Source organism: Hyla sarda, chromosome 5 (assembly GCF_029499605.1).
Source record: "Hyla sarda isolate aHylSar1 chromosome 5, aHylSar1.hap1, whole genome shotgun sequence".
In the NCBI taxonomy this organism is placed as follows: Eukaryota; Metazoa; Chordata; class Amphibia; order Anura; family Hylidae; genus Hyla; species Hyla sarda.
Genome location: NC_079193.1, coordinates 198,070,638 through 198,097,598, shown reverse-complemented (window position 1 = coordinate 198,097,598; position 26,961 = coordinate 198,070,638).

Genomic DNA, 26,961 nt, shown 5'->3' with positions numbered 1-26,961 from the left:
TAAGGTAGAACCGCGCACTCCAGCCGTCACCTCACGCCCAGAGTTTTGGGCTCCAGTCCCACCAGGACCACCGTGCCCTCAGGGGTCCACCAACTACCCCCGAGATTTGTCTAGGGTGACGTGCCATCACTGCAGCAACACGGGACATATTGCTCGTTATTGCCCATTGAGATCTACCAATAACAACTGGAGACGCACAACACCCAACACAAAGGCCACCCCATCACGCCCCTCTGCTGCTCACTGCCTAGAAACCGAGGTGGGCCCTGAGGAATGTCTGGGAATTTTGTATGAGGCAGACCCAATACAAGCTGCTTCTCCAAATAACCGTCGGCATCACCGTCAGGAGGTACGGGTGAATGGACAAGTAGCAAAAGGCCTAGGAGATACCGGGGCTACTATCACTTTGATTCAAAAGCATCTGGTAAAGCCATAAAATGTGTCTACTCGCACCGTTACTGTTCGGGTCACAGGGGGTGCTGTATTTCGCTTGCCCACCGCCCGAGTGCATTTGGACTGGGGAGTCGGGTCGGAAAAGACCACAGTTGGCATTATGGACAACCTGCCTGCCGAGGTTGCGTTGGGCAACGACATTGGCCCTCTGACTTCGGCTTATTTTCCTACGCCTGCTGCTGCTTGTCCCATAACCACCCGCTCACAGACCCGTATCACAGATGATTATACCACAGGCCGGGAGACCCAGGTAAGCCCAGCACCCACATTTAACCCCACTACGATAAAAAGACCCATAGCTTGGGACACCCCAGAGGAGTTTGGGAGGGAAACTAGGGAGGACCCCACCCTCCAAAGGTATCGGGAATTAGCAGACAGTAGAGGGGATGAGTGGTAACGGTTTATATGGGATGGTGACTGGTTATATAGATTGACCGAAGGCAGAAAGAGAGGCTGTGTCCCTTCGCAGAAGCGCCAACTAGTAGTACCCAGAAAGTACCGGTTGGAACTTCTTCGAATTGGCCAAGACATTCCGTTGGCAGGGCATCTAGGGGGTAACCGCACCACCTACAGGATCACCCAGACCTTCTTTTGGCCGGGGATCTCGAGGGATGTGCGACGTTACTGCAGCACTTGTGAGGTATGCCAACGGGTAGGGAAAAGAGGGGATCACCCTAAAGCTCGACTGTCACCTATGCCAGTGATCGAGGAACCGTTTAGCAGGGTGGCAGTCAACCTAGTGGATCCCCTGCCTAACCCCAGTCCCTTGGGTAAGAAATATATTCTTATCGTAGTGAACTATGCTACTCGCTACCCGGAGGCCGTCGCTCCGACGAATATCCAGGCGGAGACTGTTGCTAGTGCTCTCAGGATATTCACCAGAGTGGGGTTTCCTCAGGAAATCTTATCCGACAGAGGGACCCAGTTTACCGCAGACCTAACACAACAGTTGTGGAAGGTCTGCGGTATTAAGACCCTGCTTAGTTCACCGTACCACCCTCAGACTAACGGTCTCTGTGAACGCTTTAATGGTACCCTCAAGCAATTGCTGCAGACCTTTACGGCGGAATACAGAGACTGGGAGCGATTCCTGCCGCACCTCTTGTTTGCTTATCGGGAGGGGCCACAGGAATCCACAGGGTTCTCCCCATTCAAGCTGCTCTATGGACGGAGAGTGTGAGGCCCCCTCGACCTCATTCGAGAGCACTGGGAGGGAGAAACAGAACATGAAGGTGTTCCCATCGTGCCATATGTATTGGAAATGCGGGACCACATGGAGCATTTAGCTCGGTTGGCACGAGACCATCTCCATGCAACCCAGGGTCAACAGAAACATTGGTACGATCAGGGCGCCCATCAGAGAACGTTCCAAGTGGGCCAGAAGGTGCTGGTGCTTAGGCCTGTCAAAGGGAATAAGCTCCAGACCTCCTGGCAAGGCCCTTACAAAGTAGTAGCACAAAGTCTGCGGTACTACATATATAATTGCCAGCAGCAAAGATGAAAGGATCCAGAAATCCTTTCATGTAAACCTATTAAAAGAGTATCAGGAAAGACCAGAGGATATAGCCACCATCTGTATCCCAGCCACTGAAGACCCTGACAGCTTACCCATCCCCGACCTATTAGCCAACTCAGAACCTAAAACCCTGCTCAATACCATACAGCTAGGGGAGCGGTTAACTCCAGCAGAAAAGGGACAGATCCGACAATTACTAGCTGAGAAAGGGTTGACGTTTTCCCAGGAGCCAGGGTACACTCCCTTAGCCACTCATTATGTAGATACCCCAGGACAAAACCCTCTCAGACAAACTCCCTACAGAATCCCTGAGGCAGTAAAAGAGGAGATGAGGAAGGACATACAAGAGATGTGAAGACTGGGGGTGATAGAACCATCTGAGAATCCCTGGGCCTCACCCGTGGTCCTTGTTCCCAAAAAGGACGGAGCAACCCGATTCTGTGTCGATTATCGGCGCTTCAATGACAGAACCGTGACAGATGCATACCCTATGCCCCGAGTAGACGAGTTATTAGATCGTATTGCCAGGGGACGTTATCTGACCACCATCGATTTGTGCAAAGGGTATTAGAAGATTCCCCTGGCCAAGGAGGCTATCCCTAAGTCAGCCTTTGTCACCCCATTTGGCTTATACCAGTTCAAGGTCATGCCATTTGGGATGAAAAACGTCCCAGCTACATTTCAGCGCTTAGTGGACCGCCTCCTTGATGGTTTCCAGGATTTCGCTTGCGCGTACCTGGATGACATTGCGATCTATAGTGAGACTTGGGGAGGCATGTCGAGGCCGTTCTGGATCAAATTAGGGCCGCAGGCCTAACCCTGAAACCAGAAAAATGTAATTTTGGGATGGCAGAAGTCCAGTACTTGGGACACAGAGTGGGTGTGGGAAACAACGACCAGAACCTGCTAAGGTTGAGGCTGTAGCCAATTGGCCCACACCCCACACTAAGACCCAGGTCCTGGCATTCCTAGGGACAGCAGGGTATTACAGAAAATTTGTCCCTGACTATATCACCATTGCTAAACCTTTGACAGATTTGACCAAAAAGAACTTGCCTAGAGTCGTCCTGTGGTCTCCCACCTGTGAAACAGCATTCCAAACATTGAAACAAGCCTTGATCAACGCACCTGTTCTATCTGCCCCCGTCCCTAACAAAAGGTTTGTCGTTCACACAGATGCGCCCATGTACGGACTGGGGGCAGTTCTGAGCCAGATCGGGGAGGATGGAGGGGAACACCCTGTCGCGTACCTGAGTAGAAAGCTATTGCCCAGGGAAGTGAGCTACGCGGCAGTGGAAAAGGAATGTTTAGCCCTGGTTTGGGCTTTAAAGAAGCTCACACCCTACTTGTATGGTCAGGAATTCACCCTGATCACGGACCACATCCCACTCGTATGGCTGAACCGAGTAGCTGGGGATAGTGGGCTCCTGCTAAGATGGAGCTTGGCCCTGCAACCCTACACTTTTTCCATCCAATACCGCCCTGGCAGATTCAATGGTAATGCAGACGGACTGTCCAGGCAAACGGAACTTTTACCCTAACAGCGGACCGGACAGCGCCAAGTTGAACCAAAAAGGATTAATCCGGGTCTGCCGGGGTGTTCCACAAAAGGGGAGCAGTGTAACGAGACTATACTACATGCCTGGACTGTTAAAATAGCTGGAGTTATTCGCATGGATATTGTATGAGAAATGCCATTACCAGAGAATGCAACCGGCCATTCAGTAGTTATACTTGTGACGGATCCTAGAATCACTCTACCTACTTGGATGGACTTAAGGACATCACTATTTGTACCCCTCAGTTTATGTTGTCCAGTGACATAACGCTCAGAGTTAAAATACTTTTAGTTACTGTTTTCATTCACTTTCTGTGCACAATACACCTTTTGCACTCAAGGCACTGTATAGGGAGAGCTAATTACCTTTGTTGGATTATCTCACAGACTACCTGTCACCTGGATTACCTTTGTTGGATTATCTCCCAGACTACCTGTCACCTGGATTGCCTTTATTGGATTATCTCACAGACGACCTGTCACCTGGATTACCTTTGTTGGATTATCTCCCAGACAATCTGTCACCTGTATTGCCTTTATTGTATTATCTCACAGACTACCTGTCACCTGGATTACCTTTGTTGGATTATCTCCCAGACTACCTGTCACCTGTATTGCCTTTATTGGATTATCTCACAGACTACCTGTCACCTGGATTACCTTTGTTGGATTATCTCCCAGACTACCTGTCACCTGTATTGCCTTTATTGGATTATCTCCCAGACTACCTTCCACCTGTATTGTCTTTACTGACCCTTCCCCCTGTGATGTCCTTCCTATAAAGAAGACACTTGTTCCACAATAAAGAGTTCTTCTTGACCCTTCAAACGTAGCCTCATCTTGTTCTTGAAAGGGAATTATTTGGGAATATTACTCTGCTCTTTTTACAGCTAAACCTGACTCTCCCTCTGGATATCGTGAATAGGATTATACCAGCTTCACTTTGACACAGCAGCTTGCAGGGAAAAGGACGCCATCAACGGCTGATACCCTCTCTCTACCTGGGTAGCCGTTACATGGAAAAAATTTATCACCTGTCTACACAATTGAGACCTCTGGTCCTATCAATCAGGGATGGTCCAAGTGGACCTACTTTATGAAAAAGTTATACATGTTTTTGTGGGATAAATATTTGGAGCTAATAAACCCTACTTGACCAAAATAATGCTTTATCTAATTTTATATGGATTTTCAGTTGAACCCAGTGCACTTTAAAATAGTGCAGCAGGCTTTGAGAGTGGCTTATAGTTGTAACACATATACTACACTTTGGTAAACAAACGTAAATTCCTTTTGTAGTCAATGACGATCAGACATTCGGGCCACTAGAAAGAGGAGGACATTTGGAATTCTATTTTTGTAGTTGACGTAACTGTTTTTGTACACTATAATGGGCAGGAAAAGTCCAATTTACAATTGACATTAATAGTTCAGAATTTGCTTCATGATGGATCCGCTTTTAAAGCTTCATAAAGTAACAGTTGTTCTTTAAAGGTTTTGCCCATTAGATATTGGATTCAAGTAGAAATTTATCACCATTGCAATACATTATAACAACTGTACTTGAAAGGGATCAACAGCCTGTGAAGGCACAATAGTTTGCAAAAGAAAAAATCACTATTAAAGAAGCAGCTGAATCTTTTATTCCATATTTTACAACACAAGATATTGAAGAATTGTCAAGGTTCAGTTACCCCTTTCATTTCAAATTATATTTTCTGACATTTAATACTTCAGATGTTTCAAATTCTCTTTATGTCAAAGTTATTATTATGAAAGTCTGACTTATTAAAAAGTTTTCTTTTCTGTAAGAGAGTCATTGACCTTTTCACTGAATTTGTTTTACTTTTGCAAAGGCTTTTTAATCATAGCTGTGCAGAGGTAGTCATCATCACAAAAAAAGAAACAAATCAATATGTATAAATGACAGACTACTATACATTCAAAGTATGAGAACCATTTCTTTACATTCTTTACATTTAGCGTGCATACTGAGGACATAATATTATACTGTATATACATGACTTATTTTGAGTAAGGTTAAGTTACAATATATCTGCCCTTATTGGTGACTTTAGCTTAATTAGGAACTTTAGTCCTTTAGCTGCTTTGCTTGCTCGCTTGCTTAACATCACAGTTCAGCTTATTATCAGATATTTAAACTATTTCATAATATGCCCAGCTTTGGACATCAATTCAAAATAAGTAGAGTTGCTCTATTATCTCTATTTGTTAGTTCTACTACTAGTGTATTGTTATTTTGCAGAGAAGCCAATTGTTCTTTATGCTCCAGATATGTCTTCTACCTCTGCATCCACTATAGCCACACTTCTGCTTATATAATGACAAGATGTTCCACAATATTGAACAAGCTTTGTCATAACTCACAATTTTTCTTGCCCTTGCGAGGATTATTCTCCCTCATTCCCAGATATAGCTTATCATTATGGAAACTCAGTTGCCCAGTTGTCCACACTAGCACCAAATACTTGTATAATTGTTTTCAAGGGAATTTAATGCTTTTAGTTGCAACACTAGGGGAAGATGTAATAACAGCAATGGCTGCAGCAGTAGTATGGAACATGATGCATAATGCAGTAGACTGCAGCTCTGCAGGGCTAGTAGCATCACAGCAGAGGTAGTGGCAGTAGAGTACTGTATGGAAAAATTATTGTCAATGCAGAAGATGTTGATTTATGCTCCACCCACACAGCCAAAGTTGGTCAAGGACATCATCTTTGACATCATCATCATTATAATCATATCTGCCACAAGAAGTTTCAGTTTCGTCCTCTGGTGATGCCTGTAAAAGTTCATGTTCCCCTTCAGTAACATCTCCTACTCATCCTTCTATTTCTCCTAAAGCCCCAGATCTTTATCCACCTCTAGACACAAACTCTAAGAGTGCGTTCACACTATGCAATTCCCGCAGAATTCCGTGGGCGGAATTCCGCTAGCGGAATTACGTGCGGTGAACTTTTGCATCAGTGTGAATTCTGCTGATGAAATTGTTCCGCACAGAGAATGAACATGTTCATTCTTTGTGCAGGGTTCCACAAGCTCTGCATAGCCGTCAATGGTGACGGAGCAGTGCCGCAGGGTTCTAACTCCGATGGTGTCTGCCAGGTTGAATCTTCGCTCGCTGAATTCCGCGAGCAGAGATTCAGTGTGCGTTCCGCTGTGTGAACGCAGCCTAAAGCAGAAACAGATCGGGCACAGTAGCTGTAATAGCCAGCCAAGTCCTGGACAATGAGAGGACCTTAAGCTCGGATCATGCAAGGGGGAAGGCAGTGTAAGTGTTGCAAACCTCGGCACACTAAACATCCAGTGTATGCAGAAATAATACAAATATCTTTGGTGCAAGGGACAGATATAAGATGGAGCACTCACCAGGTAAGTGGGTATCAAACGGATTCTTCTTTATTCCATAAAATATAGCAAAAAACTTACAAACAGCCACAGAGCAGGGAGACAAAGACAATCAGGGAGTGTGGATTGGCAATGACTGTTTTCCACCTGTGCAAGGTGCTTCTTCTGGCCTCCACTAGCGTCATCACATATGTGGTGTGTTTCAAAACCAGGTATGGGGGAGGAACCAAAACCCAATACAGACAAAACAAGCCCACAAAATAAGAGAAGTGCAACATATACAGCGTTAAAATCATTACAAAAATTATTCTAATTCAATCTTATCGTTCAGACCCAAATGTCCCGGTTATGTACTTTATTTATTTTTACATTTTCTGTTTAGGTGTGTATTCATCCACTAGTATGTTCAGAGCAATGTGCTATTCTCCCTAGATGAGGAATAGTTAATGCTCTGAACAAATGAGAACTTGGGTGGGGTTATTTACCAGAGTTCTCCTGCATCCTTGTGCTGGTTATTGTGCAAAACCCTTTCAAGTCTGCTTGAGCATGCACCTTGTATTTATCCTGTGATATGTCTTGGATTTAGATTGGTTAAATAGTCTTGTTTACTTGTAAATTTTAGTCTGTTACATTTGTCGGTTTTAGGATTAGTTTGTCCGTTCTGCTTAGTCTGTGTTCACACTGTCTGAGTCTAGTCTAGTTTTTCCTGTTCTCTGTATGTAATAATTCCTGTTTGGTATCCTGGAGTCTATTTAGACTCATGTGGTTCTGGTCAAGAGTTTCATGTAATATATTTCTGTTTCCTACTGGGTCAGCATCCAGATCACACGGTGGAGTGTGCCTGCTGGCCAGTAGTCTATTTGGCTTCATTATAATGTCTACTCCTTTTGTGGAGTGGAGTGTCCAGTTTGTTAGTTCTGTGTCCCAGTGTGAACAGTGTCCTATGTTACCTGATCAGTTTAGTGTTTTAGCTCTTAGTTCTTCCACTCATCCCCTGAAATTCCTGGTTTCTGCTGTGTACTTGTACCATGCCTAGTCTTGTTTGTTTTATCATGTCTGCCATTTATTTTGGTTCTGGTTATTTGAACTGAATGTTAGTACACTATATTCTGCTCTGTTAGTATTTGTATCCTGTCTGGTTTATCTGTTTTGGTTTTTGTATTGCCGTTCTGTTTATGGCCTGTGACTGACTATGTATATTATTTGTTTTTATGCCATTGCACTTTAGCGCAGGCAGGGACCAGTTCCAAGTTGTCGATTCACCACTATGGGCAAGTAGGCAGGGAGAGTGTCACTAGGGACAGCTTAGGACTTACTCTCCCTGTCTCCTCAGTCGGTCATAAAAGTTATGAATGTCCCATTGCATGCCTGATCGCGGGAGTCCCGCCGCTGGGGACCCCCATGATTTGCACGCGGCACCCCATTTGTAATCAGTCCCCGGAGCGTGTTCGCTTCAGGTCTGATTACTGTCGATCAGGAGGCCGGCGGCATGTGATGTCACACCTCCGCCCCCGTGTGACCTTATGCTCCGCCCCTCAATGCAAGTCTATGGGAGGGGGCGTGACAGCTATCACGTCCATCCCGTAGGCTTGCATTGAGGGAAGGAGCATGACGTCACACGGGGAGGAGGCGTGACATCACACGCCGTCGGCCCTGTGGTCGCTGGTAATCAGACCTGGAGCGAACACGCTCCTGGGACTGATTACAAATGGGGTGCCGCGTGCAAGATCACGGGGGTTCCCTGCGGCGGGACTCCCGCGATCAGGCATCTTATCCCCTATCCTTAGGATAGGGGATAAGATGTCTAAGCACCGAAGAACCCCTTTAATGCCTCCAAGAATAACAACTAATACACCCGGGATTAATTGTTTATATGTTCCCTTGGTAATAGCTCTGCCCTCCCTATTTAACACATGGGTACAGTGACGTAATAGAGGTCAGAAGAAGCACACAGGTGTGTGTGAAAATGGCTGTTCGCCTGTGAGCACCCCGCATCACTGAGGTCTCCTTGCCAGAACAGAATGACCATATGAAGAATCTCTACAAGAACGGTGAGTGCAAGCTTCATCTATTTGCCCTATTTATGCCAGTTCTATTGCTATTTTTCAGCTGTGCACCCTGTCGGTAGTATAACAATCAATGAATCTGGCCGCTCTCCTGCTGGGCCGACCGACTTTTTTCTATGTTGACACAGATGGATCCGTATAATTGTGCTCTCTGATTTGCCCTTTTAAATACATGTTCACATTGTTTTTTTTTCATTATCAGATAGAGCACATTATCACAGTGTGTCACCCAGAATCATTTAATTAATATGGATATGGAACTATTACCCTGCAGTACAGCCATTGTAACGGAGGCAGGGAGACAAGATGGGGGGAGGTTATTTTTGTCTTGCAATGAACAGGAAGAAATCCAAGTCATTAGCACCAAAGCCTTAGAGCACAGAGTTATCAATCTTGCAGGCAAAGAAACACGTCTATTTTGGACTTTGAACTTGTTGAAAGCCTATAAAGAAAGTGAAGGAGAACCGAGAGGCTTGAGGAGCTATAAAACTCCTTCACAATTCCAAGACGATGCAGCAACATTAAGGGATCTAATCCTGGAAAAGAACCAGAAAGATTATTTACAGACAATGCAAGATCTTTGCAAGTCAAAAATAGAACTCTGAACGAGATTGACAGAACATCAAGCTAACGTGTTTTTCAAAAACTTACAGAAAAAATAGCAATAGTACAAGCAGAAATGAAAGAAAAAAACGCAACAAGTTTTTATGAGATAAAAAAGATTATACAACAGGAGCCATTTTTACATGGAAGGAAAACACACCATTTAGAAATAGAAATAAAGGGAATAGAAGAATACAATATATTCACACAAAAAAGAGCAATGCTTACTGTACAACAGATTCCGATACCAGCTTATCTGACGATAATTCAAAGAATGTGTCTAATAAAGATCAGATGGAAGTTAATGAACCCCCAATCCCTTTAGGTGCAAAACAAGGATAGGAAAACACAAGAAGAGAATACAAAGGGAAGATATATCAGAAATGCAATAGCGTTTCTTGGAGATAAAGAATAATGTAATTAATCTCCCTGACGTAGTTGTGTCCCCTGTCTGTATTGGAGCATTAGCAAAAGGTTGAAACTTCGGGATCACTGAGAATTTTGACTACACACAATTTAAAATTGATATGTTTAAAGGGGTACACCAGAGCTTAGACATCTTATCCCCTATCCAAAGGATAGGGGATAAGATGCCTGATCATGGGGGTCCCGCCGCTGGGGACCCCCGTGATCTTGCTCGTCTCACCTGATAAAATCAGTCCCCGGAGCGTGTTCGCTCCGGGTCTGATTACTGTCGATCACGGGATCGGAGCAATGTGACGTCACGGATCCGCCCCCATGTGACGTCACACTCTGCCCCCTCAATGCTACCCTATGGTGGGGGCGTGACAGCCCCTTTTTATATCATTAAAAATTTTATAAGAAGCGATCAAAAAGTCCGATCAATGCAAAAAGGGTAACACTTAAACTTCAGAACATGGCGCAAAAAATGAGCCCTCATACCGGCCCGTACGTGGAAAAATAAAAAGTTATAGGGGTCAGAAGATGACAATTTTAAACGTATACATTTTTCCTGCATGCAGTTATGATTTTTTCCAGAAGTAATACAAAATCAAACCTATATAAGTAGGGTATCATTTTAACCGTATGGGCCTATAGAATAAAGATAAGGTGTCATGTTTACCAAAAAATGCACTGCGTAGAAACAGAAGCCCCCAAAAGAAACAAAATAAAAAAAATTCAATTCAATTTTGTTGCACAATTAATTTTTTTTTCCATTTTGCCGTGGATTTTTGGGTAAAATGACTAATGTCACTGTAAAATAGAATTGGTGTCGCAAAAAATAAACCATCATATGGAATTTTATGTGCAAAATTGAAAGAGTTATGATTTTGAGAAGATGAAAAAATGAAAATGCAAAAATGGAAAAACGTCCTTAAGAGTCCTTAAGGGGTTAATAATAAAAATAACAATTCAAAAAAATAATAGAAAAGAAAATTGGCTCACCGAAGATTTTCTGAAAGGAAATAAAAAATGTGGACTCTGTAACTATTGCCGCTTTAATGTTAATAGTGCATACTGTAATCTAGGAGGCTATTCACATGAGATACAAGATTTAATCACTTGCAAATCTACTTACGTAGTATACTACAGTATATTGTCTGCCCTTTTCAAAGATATTATATAGGGAAGACTAAGCAGCAGTTGTCATTGTGATTTAGGGAGCATATGTACTCAGTGAAAACTGGAATAGGTGCCACTAGGTTGATCGAGCACATTAAGAATGAACATGGCGGCAATGCCAAAGTAATGCAGTTTGGAGGTTTATAAAAAATATATACTCCACCTAGTGGTGATTGACACGATCTCCTGCTTGAAAGGGAGGCGCATTGGATCCTACAGGTGGATGTGCAAGGTCCAACAGGATTAAATGTTAGAATTGACCTGATGCCGTTTTTATAAAAAAATTTCCATAGTTCATTCTGCAGTCCCTTATGCTTAAGCTTTGTGCATTAATATTATACACTTTTAAATTGTTTATAATACATTCGGCATTAATTGTTTATACGTTCCCTTGGTAATAGCTCTCCCCTTCCTATTTAACACATGGGTGCAGTGACGTAATAGAGGCCGGAAGAGGCACACAGGTGTGTGCAAAAACGGCTGTTCGCCTCTGAGCACCCCGCATCACCGAGGTGTCTACCTGCCAGAACAGAATGATCGTATGAAGAATCTCTACAAGAATGGAGAGTGCAAGCTTCACCTCTTTGCCCTATTTACGCCAATTCTATTGATATTCTTCAGCTGTGCACCCCGTCGATAGTACTCCAATCAATGAATCCGGGTGCTGTCCTGCTGGGCTGACTGACTTTTTTCTATGTTGACACAGATGGATCCGTATAATTGTGCTCTCTGATTTGCCTTTTTCAATACACACCTCCTAGAATAACACTGGTGGCCCTAGGATTATATTTACATTGTGAACATTGTCCACAGGCAAAGTTACCTATATGCGAGGTGGGAGATCACCAAGTAGTTTTTTCTTTTTTATTTTTTGGGCTGCATTTTTCTTTTTTTTTCTTTAATCAGACATGGTATGATTTTTCCTATAAGTGATAATAGTTTTTTTCTTCATTACCTCATATAGCTCACTGTCTTGTTTGAGCATATACCAGTAAATAGCTCTTCTGATAACATTATTTAGGGGGGTGTTCATAAAGGAGAAAGTCTTTTGTTCAGTTTTTTTCTTATTACAACATTTTCTTGTTTTTCTTTTTGTACCTTTCTTTAACAACTCCTCTTTATCAAGTTCATCAGCGGGATTATAAGCAATCTCAATCAATTGATTAGGGTGCCCACTTTTGCGCAGTCAATTTTTCAAATCTTCAGCCTGGGTCTGATATTCTTTTTTCTCACTATTAATGCGCATAAGGCAGAGGAACTGACTATATGGCAACCCCTTTTTTTATGTGCTCAGGGGGTGAACTGTTATAGTGTAGAAATGTATTTCTAGTGCTAGGTTTTCTATACTCACAGATGTTAATTCCATTATTAGATATTCTAATTTTAGTATCCAAAAAATCCAGGGAACTATCACTAAACACTGAAGTGTACTTCATGTTTCACATATTGATGGCATTGAGGTGGGAGACAAAGCAATCAAATTGTCTCTCAGTACTGTCCCAGACCACAATTACATCATCTACATAGCGCATAAATACACTGCTCAAAAAAATTAAGGGAACACTTAAACAGCACAATGTAACTCCAAGTCAATCACACTTCTGTGAAATCACACTGTCCACTCAGAAAGCAACACTGATTCACAATCAATTTGCTGTTGTGCAAATAGAACAGACAACAGGTGGAAATTATAGGCAATTAGCAAGACACCCCCAATAAAGGAGTGGTTCTGCAGATGGTGACCACAGACCACTTCTCAGTTCCTATGCTTCTTGGCTGATGCTTTTTTCACTTTTGAATGCTGGCGGTGCTTTCACTCTAGTGGTAGCATGAGCCGAAGTCTACAACCCACACAAGTGGCTCAGGTAGTGCAGTTCATCCAGGATGGCACATCAATGCGAGTTGTGGCAAGAAGGTTTGCTGTGTCTGTCAGCGTAGTGTCCAGAGCATGAAGGCGCTACCAGGAGACAGGCCACTACATCAGGAGACATGGAGGAGGCCGTAGGAGGGAAACAAACCAGCAGCAGGACCGCTACTTCTGCCTTTGTGAAAGGAGGAGCAGAAGGAGCACTGTCAGAGCCCTGCAGAATGACCTCCAGAAGGCCACAAATGTGTATGTGTCCACTCAAACGGTCAGAACCAGACTCCATGAGGGTGGTATGAGGGTCTGATGTTCACAGGTGGGGGTTGTGCTTACAGTCCAACACCGCGCAGGACGTTTGGCATTTGCCAGAGAACACCAAGACTGGCATATTTTTGCCATTGAACCCTGTGCTCTTCACAGATGAAAGCAGGTTCACACTGAGCACATGTGACAGACGTCTGGAGACACCATGGAGAACGTTCTGCTGCCTGCAACATCCTCCCGCATGAGGGTGGGCGAGTAATGGTGGGTGTGGGGTGGTGTTTCTTTGGGGGACCGCACAGCCCTCCATGTGCTTGCCAGAGGTAGCCTGACTGCCATTCAGTACCGAGATGAGATCCTCAGACCCCTTTGAGACCATATGCTGGTGCGATTGGCCCTGGGTTCCTCCTAATAAAAGACAATACTAGACCTCATGTGGTTGGAGTGTGTCAGCAGTTCATGCAAGAGGAAGGCATTGATGCTATGGACTGGCTCTCCCGTTCCCCAGACCTGAATCTGATTGAGCACATCTGGAACATCATGTCTTGCTCCATCCACCAACGCCACAACGTTGCCCTACAGACTTTCCAGGAGTTGGCAGATGCTTTAGTCCAGGTCTGGGAGGAAATCCCTCAGGAGACCATCCGCCACCTCATCAGTAGCATGTTCAGGCGTTGTTGGGAGGTCATGCATGCATGTGGAGGACACACACATTACGGAGCCTCATTTTGGCTTGTTTTAAGGACATTACATCAAAGTTGGATCAGCCTGTAGTGTGGTTTTTCCACTTTAATTTGGAGTCCATATCCAAACCTCAATGGGTTGATAAATTTGATTTTCATTGATAATTTTTGTGTGATTTTGTTGTCAGCACATTCAACTATGTAAAGACAAAAGTATTTCAAACGATTAGTTCATTCATTCAGATCTAGGATGTGTTGTCTTAGTGTTCTCTTTATTTTTTTGAGCAGTGTAGTTTTATGTGTGATTCAATTGGGTTGGAATTGGAAAAAATATACACACTTTCAAAAGTGGCCCAAAAAAATAGCAAAAGTGCAAGAGACCAGGGTACCCATAGCGGTACTGACTTTCTGTCGGTAACACTGGGTCCCGAACCTAAAAGTATTATGTGATAAAATAAACCACAAGGCGTCACAAATGAAATCACAAAATTCTGTACTTTTTCCCGTTGCAGAGAGCAAAAAAGGGGTTGCCATATATCCAGTTCCTCCTCATTAAGAGCATTAATAGTGAGTAAAAACAATATCAGACCCAGGCTTAAGATTTGAAAAATCGACTGCGCAAACGCGAGTACCCTAATCAATTGAGGTTGCTTATAATCCCGTCGAGGAACTTGATATTCCAGGATTTTTTGTTATTTGATTATGCTACAGAGGCTGTAAAGTTAGTGTAGTTCATAATATATTATCTGTACCTGTCTCTAACGGCTGGTCCTGTATTCTTATGTGATCTTTGCTCTGGATGTTAATTTTTAACAGCATACGAAATGACTCCTATCTTGGGTATTTCCCAGGATGCAGTGCGGTCCAGACCTGACATCACTAGTCAGGTGATGACAGGGATCCTGTCTGCTTCAATGGATGGATTCAACTTGAGAAAAAACAGACATGGTCGCACATCCACAACATGCACAATGATCTAATGCTTCTCAGCAACATTTATTAAACTAACACGTCATTAGTGTACTTTACGATCATGAAGTGCAAACCCACTAGCCACATAACGCCCACCTGTAAGTAGTGGGTCCCTAGCATTCCTAGCATAAAATGGTGCAGCACTGAGTGGCGACCACCACCGCCCCAAACCAGTGCCCACAGGGGGAATGATCCAACTGGCAGAGCAGCCCCAATCCCACTGAAACCAGTCCCTGGGTTGCACCACCCCACAGACAGCACCGCACCAGGGGTAATGCAACTTCTTGCCAATTATACAAGCCTGGGCTGAGGGGAAGGGGCAGAGTGCAGACCAAGCAAAAAAAAAAGAGGATAGAAAACACAATGTGAATTTAACATGAGAAAAAAGACATGGTCACACATCCACAACATCCACAACATGCACCTTGATCTAATGCTTCTCAGCATCATTTATTAAACGAACAGGTCGTTAGTGTACTTTATGATCATGAAGTGCAAGCCCATTAGCCACGTCACGGCCACCTGTTAGTAGTGGGTCCCTAGAATACCTAGCATAAAATGGTGCAGCACTGAGTGGCGACCACCACAGCCCCAAACCAGTGCCCACTGGGGGAACAACCCAACTGGAAGAGCAGCCCCAATGTCACTCAAACCACTCCCTGGGGCTGCCCCCCACAGACAGCCCTGGGGCAGCAATGGAAGCCAAACAGCACCACACCAGGGGTAGATGTAAAAAGCTCACTCACTCATGTGCTTCCAGTATGAGACCGGGAGGCTGCCAGGAGAAATAGGGCCCTAACGCAGCTTCCTGACAATTGTATAGACTCAGGCTGAGGGGGAGGGGCAGAGTGCAGACCAAGCAAAAAAAAAAAAAAAAAAGAGGGGATAGAAAACACAATGGGGGACATTTATCAATGTTTGCTTGTGTATTCTTTTTTGTAGTTATTTTTTTTCTTACAATTTTTTTTGCTTATGTGCAATGTATTTATCAACTGGTTTCAGCCTGTTGATAATTTTCTTTCACATAAGCATTTTTTTTTTTTTGCTTTGGTATTGGCTTTTTCTGCTCCATGTCTGAGCTGGAGTAAATTTAGTAAGTTTTTTATGCCATGCGACTTTTTTGCGACTTTCGCACTTGATAAATCTCTGACCACTGCAAGTCAAAAATCACTTTTTGCTCTGGTAAGCAAGATTTTTATTTTTGCTTAGGACACTGCACAATCAAAAAGTCACAGAAAAAGTTGTGACAATTTTATGCAAAAAAAATCTACCAAATGCTTTGATAAATCTCCCTCGATGTGAATTTAACTTGAGAAAAAACATACATGGTCTCACATCCACAACATGCACCTTGATCTAATGCTTCTGACCAACATTTATTAAACTAACAGGTCGTTAGTATACTTTATGATAATGAAGTGAAAGCCCACTTGCCAAGTCACGGCCACCTGTAAGTAGTGGGTCCCTAGCATCTAACCTAGTATACTAACAACCTGTATCAATGCATATCACATATAAGATGCAATCACCATAATACTCCATACAATAGTATACTCCTAGGGTAGGGAACTGATCACTCACTATGGAGACCCTAATCCCTAAGCTGTATATCCGTCCCTAGCAAATATGTACAGCAATATGCAGAGCCGCGCTTACCCATCTGTGTAGCAGTGAACTCCGGTACCACCCCCGAACTTGACGCACGTTTCGCAATCTTTTTCAAGATTCTGGAGGCCACGTCATGTCATCCACCACATGTTGTCAAAAATCTCTCTGTCGGGGAAATCATACGAGCCCGCAGAAACTGTACCCGACAGGAAGATTTTTTACATGAGACAGAGCTTATTGGCTCTAGATTAAGAAAGCGGGGATATCAACAATGGTCCATCAATAGGGCTAGAGCCATTAGTGAACAAAGGGATCGTGATACCCCTATTTTTGGGAAACATACCGCCAAAAAAGATAATGCTACCAAGCCTATAGTGTTTTCGACACCCTATAGTCGTGAACAATTGTTCCATCATACATAAATTTTTACCCGTAATAATACATGACCCCACTTATAATGGGGTATTTGAGGGGCATATAGATGTGTCTCAAAACGGGCCCCGAGTTTATCCAGTGACAAATTAGAGAAACACAAAGCATGGCTTGCAACCGTGGGGAATTTTAAGTGTGGTCACCTTCGCTGTATCTGTTGTTCTGCCATGAAAATTCCATTTCATTCCCATCTTGTGTCTTTGGTGAAACATTCAAAGTAAAGCAGTTTATTAACTGCAACACTGCGAATGTTATGTATCTTATTACTTGCCAGGAATGTTGTGTTCAATACGTGGGTTGTACCAGCAATACCTTAAAATCAAGAATTAGAAAACATCTATCGGACATTCCTCATTTCTCTTCCCGTCATGTCTCTATGGCAACGAGGCATTGTGCAGAGAGACATGACGGGAAGTTCTCAGGGCTGGATTAACGTAGGGGCATATGGAGCGGCAGCTCCAGGCCCATGCGTTAAAATAGGCCCAGCGGCCCGCACAAACGGCCGCACAGACCTAGGGCTGCAACATGCTGGGACAGGTGCTGGCATGGTCCATGCATGTCCATAACCGGACCCTTTACCTGCGGGCCCCATTGTTCCCCCTGCGACTGGGCTAGCAGGTGAAGGGATCCAAGATGCCGGCGGATCCGGGACACCTGTCCCGAATCTCCGAGCGACCGCAGCTTTTAACGCTGAGTGCGCCTTTAAGACGCACACAGCGTTGAGCGTGCACTCGGTGCGGCAGGTGACATAACAGGAAGGAGCAGGTGGCACCGTCCTGTCACTGCAGCCCGGGCTTCCTGTGCGGCAGCGGCTCTGCGGAGGCTGTCAGCAGAAAAGAGAAGAGAACAAGAGCTGAGTGGTGAGTGGTGTTTTTGTTTTTTGCTGGGGGCATTATTATGTGAGGGGGCATTACTTATATGGGGGCAAAGTGACGGGGGCATTACTTATATTGGGGCAAAGTGACGGGGGCATTACTTATATGGGGGAAAAGTAATAATAAGTAATGCCCCCCTCACTTTGCCCCAATAAGTAATGCCCCCTCACATGGCCCACATATATAGCAATGCCCCCTCACATGACCTCCATATATGGGGGCATTGTGAGGGGGGCATTACTATATATCTATATATATATATATATATATATGTGTGTGTGTGTGTGTGTGTGTGTATGAGGGGGCATTAATATGTGAGTGGGCATTAATATGTGAATGGGCCATATGAGGGGGCATTAATATGTGAGGGGGCATTAATATGTGAGGGGGCCATGTGAGGGGGCATTAATATAGGAGGGGGACATGGAAGGGAGCATTAATATGTGAGGGGGCCATGTGAGGGGGCATTAATATGTGTGGGGGCCGTGTGAGGGTGCATTAATATGTGTGGGGGGCCGTGTGAGGGGGCATTAATATGTGTGGTGGCCGTGTGAGGGGCCATTAATATGTGTGGGGGCCATGTGAGGGGGCATTCATATGTGTGGGGGCATTAATATGTGTGGGGGCCATGTGAAGGGGCATTAATATGTGAGGGGACATTAATATGTGAGGGGCCATGTGAGGGGGCATTAATATGTGTAGGGGGGCATGTGAGGGGGCATTAATATGTGTAGGGCACATTAATAAGTGTGGGGGCCATGTTAGGGGGCATTAATAAGTGTGGGGGCCATGTGAGGGGGCATTATTATATGTGGGGGCCATGTGAGGGGGCATTATTATGTGTGGGGAACATGTGAGGGGGCATTATTGTGTGGGGGCATGTGAGAGGGCATTATTATGTGTGGGGGCATGTGAGAGGGCATTATTATATGTGGGGGCCATGTGAGGGGGGGCATTATGTGTGGGGGGCATGTGAGAGGGCATTACTATATATGGGTCAATGTGAGGGGGCATTATTATATATGGGGCAATGTGAGAGGACATTACTATATATGGGGAAATGTGAGGGGGCATTACTATATATGGGGACAATGTGAGAGGGCATTACTATATATGGGGCAATGTGAGAGGGCATTACTATATATGGGGGTCATGTGAGGGGGCATTACTCTATGCGGGGGCAATGTGAGGGGGCATTACTATATATGGGGGGAGTCATGTGAGGGGGCATTACTTACATGGGGACCATATGAGGGGACATTATAATCTATGGGGGTAATGTAAGGAGGCATTAATATATATGAGGTCAATGTGAGGGGGCATTATGTATGGGGGATGTGTACGGGGACATGGGGGCAATGTGAGAGGTCATTACTATATATGAGGGCAATGTATGGGGGCATTATATTATATGGGGCAATAAGAGGGGGCATTAAAATGTATGAGCACAATGTTGGGGCCTAATACTATATAGGGCACAGAATGGACTACTATATGGGGCAGTGTAATACATATAGGGAGTAGTGTTGAGCGGCATAGGCCATATTCGAATTCGCGAATATTCGCGAATATATGGACGAATATTCGTCAAATGCGCGAATATTCGCATATTCGTAATAGTCTTGTTTTATTTTCGCATATGCGAAAATTTACATATGCGAAATTCGCATATGCGGAAATTAGCATATCCAAATTTTCGCATATACGAAAATTCACACGCCAGTCTCACACAGTAGTATTAGAGCCTTCTTACACCACATAAGCTGGAAGCAGAGAGGGATGATCACTGTGATGTGTACTGTGAAAAAAAAAAAAAAAAAAAAAAACATTCGTCATTACGAATATATAGCGCTATATTCGCGAATATTCGCGAATTCGCGAATATGCGATATTCGCGAATAAAATTCGAATTGCGAATATTCGCGAGCAACACTAATAGGGAGTTTGTATAGAGGTGAGGACTTTGCTGTAGCGAGAAGCCTAAAATGTTTGTCTGGTAGATTCGGTGAAGACGAGTTGTGATTGTGAGAAATCTTCATGATGACCCAGGACAGATGGAGAAGAAAGAGAAAAGTGAATGACTCCGAACAGAGTAGACACCCCTGTGAGTATTTAACTATAATGACTTATATGGTCTGCAGCACCTGTGTACAGCTCAAATCTATTCCTGTGTAGGGTTATTGATCTTTTGTATACTGTACTGGTTTTTATTCAATAACAATATAGCAGTGTTAGTCAGTGGTATTGGTAGTGGTCATGGTGTGGCGGATTTATATGTCCCTTGTATTGTTTTGTTATTAGTGATACTGGTCTGCGTATAGTGGCTTTTATTTCCTCACAGTATGGTGGTATTATTTAGTCACTGCAGAAAGAATATGGAGTGGCGATATTATTTTATGTTTATAAAATCTAGCGTGTGCCACAGTGTGTAAGGGGCAGCCCTGGTGATGTGACTGCAAAACCTGCTGACCTGCGTGCCCCACATGACATCAGGGTAGCGTATGAGACTCCTCCCCCCGTTCGGCCAGCGCCCGCCAAGTTTAAAAAACTACTGTGTGTGCTGTAGCTGCCACCTGCCTGAGGTCCTGTTACCGGCGCACATTACGCTCTGCCTCTGCCCCAGGAGTTCCCCCAAAGGTATCACTAGTCCACCAGGCATGAACTGACTTGCCCTTCAGGTGCACAGAAAAGCTAGGTGACAATGTCTCACCTAGCTTTTTCAAGCTCCTGAATGGCAGGTCTGCTTATAGTAGCTATATATATATATATATATATATATATATATATATATATATATATATATATATATAGTAGTCTATAACATATAGTCAAAGCTGTCTATAATAGCTCAACTATGATAAGCAAATATGCCATTCAGGAGCCCAGAAAAGTTAGATGACAATTTCTCACCTAGCTTTTTCATACTTCTGAATGCCATATTTGCTTATCATAGTTCAGCTATTATAGACAGCTTTGACTGGTACAGGTAAAGAGTAGTACAGAACTTTTAGTACCTTCCTGTACTGTAGGGGGAGCTACAAGACAGCCAGTCAGTGCATGCACTTCAGTAATACAGGGGTTTTACCAGTGAATGCCTATTCTGATTGGTCAGTTCTTCCAGCTATAGACACGTTTCACAGATCTGGACTGTCTGTACATTGTATGTTGAGTCTGGTTTCAAGTTACAATGGTCCAGAAATGACTACTGTATGTTGAGGCCATTGTAAGTTGAGGGAAACACTGTATGTGTATTTTATTTTTTTGCAGTGGATCATTGTTTTTTTTTTGTTTTTTTTTAACCTTTTCACTTTGATTTGCTATAATTACCCTGTAATTGATTTTTTGTGTGTTCACACATAAATACCAGTACTCTGGTCACTTTTGTATGCTTGATAAAGACTGTACAGACAGTCGAAACGTTGCTTGCCACATATGAGAAAATAAACTACACTGCTTTTCACCTTATATTGGAGTGCTGTGGGATGCTTTCTATTTGTGTCGATTACTGCTGCCAGCGACCAGGGCTGCGATTGGGCCCGCTTGCACCTACATCACCTTGACGCTGTTCGGATGTGCTGCTCTACCTTGCTTCTACTTAGCTATCTGGCTATCCACCTAGTTAGCTAACAATCCAATTAGCAAGCTACCTCCCTGGCTACCTACCTATGTCATATGTTTGTCGTACGTGTCACACATAATGTAAGTTAATGGAGTTGCACTGCAACCCACAAATGGCCGCAACCCAGCTGTTGGGTCACGGACACTTGTAGGCCGATCAAAATCCTCAGCACCAGGCCCATGATGGTCTTAATCCGGCCCTGGAAGTTCTCCACACTTTGTATATAGGGAATTGAGAGAGGTGGTAAGACCAAACAAAAATTACTGGATAACGAAATTTTTTGGATCATAAAGTTAAAAAACAGATTTCTGGACAGTCTCAATCCTAGGCACAATGTTATCTTGCACTATTGAGACACATATGGACATCGTTGAGTATATGTATATGGGTTGTGATACATTTCATATTAACCCCTTAACAACAATGGACGTAAATGTATGTCATGGTGCCGTGGTACTTAACGCACCATGACGTACAATTACGCTCCGGCATGACCGCGAGCACCGGAACGGTGCTCGCATCTTGCGCCGCATGTCCCGGCTGCTATCAGCAGCCAGGGACCTGCCAGTAATGGCAGACATCCATGATTACGCGTATGTCCACCATTAACCCCTCAGATGCCGAGAACAATACAGATCATGGCATCTGCGGCAGTGCAGAACTTTAAATGGATGATCGGATCACCCGCAGCGCTGCAGCGGGGATCCGATCATAAAGCATGGCAGCCAGAGGTCCCCTCACCTTGCTCAGGCTGTCTCCCGGGGTCTTCTGCTCTGGTCTGAGATTGAGCAAACCAGAGCAGAAGATCACCGATAATACTGATCAGTGCTTTGTCCTATGAATAGCACTGAACCGTATCAGCAATCAAATGATTGCTTTAAATAGTCCCCCAATAAAAAGATAAAGCGTCCGTTTTACCCATTTTACCCCCCCAAAAAAGCGTTAAAAAAAAAATTTATACACATATTTGTTATTGCCGCATGCGTAAAAGTCGGAACTTTATATTAAAATATATTGTTAATCATCCCGTAAGGTGAACGGCGTAAACCAAAAAATCCAAAATTGCTGCTTTTTTGTCACATTTTATTCCAAAAAATGAATTTAAAAAATGTATTAAAAGTAAAACCTAGGAAAAAGTGGTACTGATAAAACTAAAGATCATGGTGCAAAAAATTAGCCCCATACTGCCCCATATACGGAAAAATGAGAAAGTTATAGGTGGTCAAAATAGGGCAATTTCAAACATACTAATTTTGTTAAAATGGTTTGAGATTTTTTTTTTAAGCGGTACAATTATAGAAAAGCATATAACATGGGTATCATTTTAATCGTATTGGCCCACAGAATAAAGAAAACATGTAATTTTTCATGTAAAATGTACAGCGTGAAAACAAAAGCTTCCAAAATGTGCAACATTTTTCAACATAAATAATATTTGTTTGGTTGCACCATACATTTTATAGTAAAATAAGTGATGTAATTACAAAGTACAATTTGTGATGCAAAAAACAAGCTCTCATATGGGTCTGTGGATAGAAATATAAAAGAGTTATTATTTTAAGAAGGCGAGGAGGAAAAAACGGAAATGCAAAAATAAAATTGGTCTGGTCCTTAAGGCCAAAATGCGCCTGGTCCTTAAGGGGTTAATATAATATTATAGATTAATATATTTTATGCAATTGAGTCATTTTATATATATCCTCTCTAGTTGCTAATGACTACAGCCATAACATTGCATAATTTTCTTGCGCAACTGATACTGTTTTCCGGAGCATATATATATCATTTTTTCTTTTTATTTATATGTTTTTTCCTATTGGTACTATCATCATTAGTATCATGAGTTACACTTTATGTCTCATACGCTAGTATATGTCGCTGCCCGGAGTACACTGCCAGTTCCCTATATTAGATGCTAACTTTATTGTAGTCTTTTCACTTGTTGATATTATGCATTTTCTATTCTCCTGTGTGAACTATGCCCTACACTTCTTGCTGGGTTCTTGCTTGCTAATGTCACAGGAGGAAGGTTGGAAGGTGGAGGAGTTTATAACACCTGTGACAAGTGCTATGCATCACCTGTCAGTGACTCCTCCCCTTCCCTCCCTATTTAAGTAACCTCAGTGTATTTTATCTTTTGTACGACTAAGGCTGTGAACTAGCAACCGAAATGTGTCCCCTGGTCTGTACCTGTCTTTAATCTGTTAATAAATCCTCGTGAATTCACCGTCACAAGTGCTGGACAACTCTGTTTTGTTTTATATTGGCTTTACTTGGTCTGCTCCGGTCCGCGATGCTGGGGGCTATAGAGGGAGAGCTGGACGTTGCAGCACTTTGGAATTTCTAATTGGACTTTCTTTGTCCGTGCTCCCCATCTGGCATCTGGAATTATCCAACTATGGCAAGCAGCAAATGGCTGAGATCTATGGAAGATTGCCAAGCCCGATTGGAGAGGATATCACAGATATTCAACAATACTAATACAGGTACAGATAACACTGTGGACTTACGTATACAAATGCTAGAGTTAAAATCTGTCCTGGTATCAGAAACAAAACTTTGGTGGGATTTATCTACTCTGAAAAAAATATGGGGAATGTATGATGATCCCAAAGGGCTTAAGAATAAGAAAATACCCCACCACAGTTTTTATTGACATGTTCAAGTCTGAGTGGGAGGAACTTCTAACGGACTCATCCCTTAGATTCCTGAAGCTAATAATTAAATATGAAGAACTGTCACTTTCTGAAATTAATACTAAAATCCAGGACTTACAAGCCTCCGTTGCAAAATTTGAATCACACCCTACATTTATTGAAATGGATAAAAAAATTACAAGCAATCTGGCTAAACTAGAAAATACCATTTGTGAAGTTGAAGAGAACAAATTTCTCAGTGACCTACAGGATTACAAGACGAATAGCATTTATGAATGGCCGAACAACAAAGGACTTTCAACACCACGTTCCATCATTAAAAGTAATTGCAAAAGATACAAAAATAATAAATATAACAGCAATAAAAAACCTTCTAAAGTCAGCTTTAACCTCTTTAGAACATAGGACGTTCTCTAACGTCCCCGCTACCTGGGCTTTAATGCCCAATGACGTTAGAGAACGTCATGTTGTTTTTCCGGTTTCTGCCGCGCGCCGGGCAGAGATCAGAACGGCATGTCTGCTGAAATCTTTCAGCAGGCATGCCGTGCAAATGCCGAGGGGATCTCCGGCGATTGCCGACATGCGGGGGGCATGTCGGCGATCGCCGGAGATCGCTTGCGAAATCACGCAAGCGATCTTCAGCGATTCGGGTCATTCGGGTCACTTGTGACCTGATGACCTTGAAATTAATGGTGATCGGCGGTGGTTAATTCACCGCCAATCACCTACCGTTGCTGGGGAGCGGTGACAATACTGTCACCGCCCCAGCAACGCTGCTATTGGCTGGCAATCGTCCAGACAATAGCAGAGCGGCAGAGGAGGGGTTAACGGCTTCTTCCTGCTTCTGGACCCGCTGTTTTCGTTCAATCAGCGGGTGCAGCAGGGAGAAGAAGCCGTGGATCCCCCCTCGGAGCTCCGGAGCCCCCTCCGGAGCCTTAGAATAGGGTGAGATCATTTTAGGGACAGGTAGGAGTGTAAATGGTTAAAAAGTGAAATAAAAGTTAAAAAAAGTTTTAAAAAAATGTACCCCCCCAACCCTAATAGGTCCCCCAGGGTCCTATTAGGGTCTGATCCCTGACCCCGGGTCCTATTAGGGGTTCAGGGAGCTGCGTGTGCCACCCATTATTTTTTTGGTCACAGCTTTTTTTTTTTTTTTTATAAAAAAAAATCCCCCCCTGACCCCCAAATAGGTCCCCCAGGATCCTATTAGGGTCTGATCCCTTACCCAGGGTCCTATTAGGGGTTCAGGGAGCTGTGTTTGCCACCTCTTTTTTTTATTTGCCCGCAGCTTTTTTATTTCTTTTTTTTCTATTACTGTTCTACACTTTTTACACCAAACACCACACAGTACATACTTTATTATGCAGATAATGCGGCATGTCCGCACCAAGGTGATTCCGCCCATGACCGGCTTTACAAAGTGAGGCCGGTCATCAACACTTTGGGGCCACATTTTTGGAGGCCTACGTACCGCTCAGGGACCTCTCGGTAGATCAGTCTCTCATCAGTTTTAAGGGGAGACTCATTTTCCAGCAGTACATTCCCTCGAAGCGGGCACGGTATGGCGTGAAGCTCTATAAACTTTGCGAGAGTACCTCCAGATACACTCTCAAGTTTAGAGTGTATGAGGGACGAGATTCCCGTATTGAACCCACAGAATGTCCCCCCACTCTGGGTGTTAGCGGGAAATTCGTTTGGGACCTTATGCACCCATTGCTGGATAAGGGTTTCCACGTATACGTGGATAACTTTTATACCAGCATCCCTCTGTTCAAATCCCTTTCCGCCAGATCCACGTCCGCTTGTGGGACCGTGCGGAAGAACCAGAGAGGCCTCCGTCTAAATTTTGTTAAGACACCTATTCCCAAGGGTGAGTCCTTTGCCCTGACCCATGATAACCTGTTGCTGGTGAAGTATAAGGATAAGAGGGATGTCCTTATACTCACCACTATTCATGGGAACGGCAGCACCCCTGTCCCTGTGCGAGGTACCGTGGGACCGGTCCTCAAGCCCGATTGTATTCTGGACTACAATTGGTATATGGGGGGAGTTGATCTGTTGATCTCTCAGATCAAGTCCTCAAGCCATATAATGCCATGCGGAAGACACGGGCATGGTACAAAAAAGTTGCTGTCTACATGGTACAGGTTGCCATGTACAACGCTTTTGTACTATCCCAGTACGCTGGCAACACAGGGACATTCCTCCAGTACCAAGAAGAAGTCCTAAGGTTCCTGATCTTTGCTGACCGGGAAAGATCAGGCCGGACTTCCCAAGGGTCTGGAGTTATAGGTGCCAGGATCGTCCCAGGCCAACACTTTCCAGGTGAGGTTCCCCCCCCCCCCCCAGTGGAAAGAAGGGACGATCCCAGAAAAAATGCAGAGTGTGTTACAGGAAGGGGAGACGGAGGGACACCACCATTCAGTGTGACACTTGCCCAGATAATCCGGCCTCTACATAGGCTGCTTCAGGGAGTATCACACTTCCATGGAGCCCTAAATTTTCCCTTTTCAGTTTAATTTTCCATAGTTTGACCAATGTACCAAGTCCAGAGTACATTCCAAAATTTAACCCCCATAAATCACTAAACTGCCCAAAAAAACCTGAAAAAAAAAACCTGATAAGACCTCTGGGGGTGTTTTTTCAGAAATGGGTCATAGGTCACTGAGTCACTATCATCGGGGACTTTTTTATGTTGCCTCAAAGGCTCTCTCTCCACCTGAGCGGGTGCGCATTTGAGGCAACAGGTTAGGGACGGCCACACACATCACATTGCCAGAATGATGATTCAGAGCATAGGGTTTGGGGCGGGCATATTTTTTTTTAGTTTTGGCTATGCTC